The 2867-nt window shown below is 52.5% G+C and overlaps 1 non-coding gene across 1 annotated transcript; it reads left to right on the top strand.

Moving 5' to 3' along the window:
• Window positions 1-237: 237 nt before the first annotated feature.
• Window positions 238-310, top strand: TRNAE-CUC. The gene has a single exon. It is a non-coding gene; the product is annotated as a tRNA-Glu (tRNA).
• Window positions 311-2867: the final 2557 nt, after the last annotated feature.

Here is a 2867-nt window from a genome sequence, read left to right as displayed (position 1 = left end):
TTCAGCTTCTGGCCCTGAGACCTGACCTCAGGTGGGGCAGGAGATGGAGACTGGAGATGAGAGAGGGGACACCCCAGAGATCACTCAGGGTCTGCACGGGAACCAGGCACAGCCTCCTCTGGGATTTTTTTTTCTAATTTTTTTATTGTGGTAAAGTATGCACAACATAAAATTTATCATCTTAACTATTTTTAAGCCAACAGTTCAGTGATATCAAATACAGTCAAAATGGGAGATTCCCTGGTGGTCCAGGGGTTAGGACTTGGCACTCTCACTGCCAGGGTCCCAGGTTCGATCCTTGGTCAGAGAACTAAGATCCCACATGCAGCACCATGCGACCGAAAAGAATTTTTTAAATAAATAAATACAGTCATGACGTTGTACAACCATCACTCCCATCATCTCCAGAACTCTTTTCATCTTCTAAAACAGAAACGCCATACCCGTTAAACACTACTCCCCACTCTCCCTCATCTCAGCCCCTGGCAACCACCATTCCACCTTTTGTCTCTATGAATCTGACTACTCTAGGGACGTCATAGAAGTGGAATCATATAGTATTCGATTTGTGTGTGTGTGACTGGTTTATTGTACTTAGCGTGATGTCTTCAAGATTCAGCTGCATGTGCCACAAATCCCTTCCTTTTGAGGCTGCGTAATATTCCACTGTGTGAGTGGACCACATTTTGCTTATCCGTTCATCTGTTGATGGGCAGGTGGGTTGCGTCCACATTTTGGCTACTGTGAGTAATGCCGCAATGACATGGGTGTGCTTTCCTGGCATTTTCGAATTGAGGGGCTGTGTACAGAGGTAGAGGCAGGACTGAGGAATCAACCCGGAAGGGTGATACACACACAGACTCCCAAAAGTGGAAAGTCGTCACCACCTCCAGGCCTGATGGGCAAGGGCAGGGAACTGCCGCTTCTAGAACCACAGCAAAGCAGACAGGAAGCAAGGCCATTGCTGATGGGGCAATGATATCTGAACATCTCCTCCAGCTCTTGGATCCACTGGTGCCTTCCAATGGAGGCTGAGTGTATTAGTCAGATATTGCCATGTTGAGGCTGGTAACAAACAATCCCAGGTTTCCGTGGCTTACAGGACAGTCCTTTATTCTCACAGCTCAGCAGCTCTTCACTCGCATCTCATATCTCCTTCTGTGGCCCGGGCTGAGGGGCCACCGCTGCCCAGGGCGTGTTCTTTCCATGAAAGGCAGGAGCCTGAGAAGGCAGGCCAAGCTTCACAAGCACATTAGGGATTTCTGTACAGCTCCTGCGTTAGCCTGTCCTTGGCCGTGCCCACAGCTAGTAGGCGGGAAGCCCACTCAGTCTGCCCCAAGACCCTGGCAAGGGTTTGGCAGTGCGTTTCTGCTACAGGGGAGTGAAGAATCGTGACCAAGGAGTCAGTCCACTCGGAGGGTGGGATAAACCTGCAGAGTCAGTCTCTGGCACCCAGGGAGCGGTGGAGATCCGAGGGCTGATCAAAGAGAGTAGCTGGCAGCTTGATGCCCTCTTCAGCCTCCTCTTCCCTCCTCCCGGGTGAGTCAGCGTCACCCCCTCCTCCCCGCCCCCATGCCTGATGGGGAGGCTCTCAGCGCCCCCAGTCAGAGGCCAGGAAGGGTTAACTGGAGGGCTGCGCTGAGTCACAGTCGGAGAGAGACTTTTTCAAAGACTTGATAAATAAATCACGGCTCATGTTTAATTCAAAGCCCCCGCTGCCTGCAGAGAACACAGCGAAGAAGCCATCTTTCAATTAAAGCAGCTCTGAGGGGCTTCTCGCGCTCTCCTGGGGCCTCCTGGGCTCCCCCACCCCGACCTGGCTGGAGGCCCCCGCAGGGAAGGTGGACGCGATCCTGCCCTGCTTCCCGGAGAGACTGAGCATACGAATCGGACTCGGATCCTGGTCATCTGAGGGGTGGCAGCCTCAGTCTCGGGCCTCCTCCTTTCTCATCTCACACTGTCCCCTCCACACCACTTTCTCTTAGAAGCCAGAGCTCTTATCCTTCGGTGATGCTTTTGTGGGTTTTAACTTGTTTCTTTATTATCTGTCTCCTCTGATAGGTTGTCATCTCCATGTGAGCGGAAACTGGGCTCATCTGTTTGAAATGCAGCACCCAGAACAGCAATTAGCACATCGTAGGTGCACAACAAGGACCTCACTGGTGGCTCGGTGGTAATGAGCCCATGCAGGAGGCGCGGTTCCATCCCTAGGTCGAGAAGATTCCCTGGAGAAGCAAATGGCTACCCACTCCAGTATTCTTGCTTGAGAAATCCTGTCCATGGAGAGCAGAGCCTGGTGGGCTACGTTCCGTGGGGTCATAGAAGAGTCGGACATTACTTAGCAATTAAACAAGGTGCTCAGTAAATGTTTGTTTGGGAGCCTCTTCTTTTCCGGATTAAGTACCCCCAGTTCCTTCGGTTTTGCTTGTGAAGCAGGAGGCTGAATGTTGCTTGACCCCCAGGCAGTGCTCTGAGCTCTGAGTCTCTGGGGAATAGCAAGAAGGCCAGAGGAGGCGCTGACCCGCACACACCAGGGCCTGTGACGGGACAGTGCTGCACTGGGCACTTTGTAAGGCTGGAACTTCTTGGCCTCCCCAGAGCGCATTTTACAGATGGGCAAAGCAAGGCACAGTGAGATAAAGTCACCTCCTCCACATGGCACCTTCAGAGTGTCAGACACAGGAGTTGAACCCATGGCTCAAACGGTAATCTGCCTGCAATGCAGGAGACCCAGGTTCGATCCCTGGGTCGGGACGATCCCTCAGAGAAGGGATGGCAACCCACTCCAGTATTCTTGCCTGGAGAATCCTATGGACAAAAGAGGCTGGTGGGCTGCAATCCACGGGGTCACAAAGAGTAGGACACGA

The sequence above is a fragment of the Cervus elaphus genome, chromosome 10 (genome assembly GCF_910594005.1).
Source record: "Cervus elaphus chromosome 10, mCerEla1.1, whole genome shotgun sequence".
NCBI lineage: Eukaryota > Metazoa > Chordata > Mammalia > Artiodactyla > Cervidae > Cervus > Cervus elaphus.
Note: the sequence above shows the minus strand (reverse complement) of the source record. Positions and strands in the feature narration are given on the sequence as shown.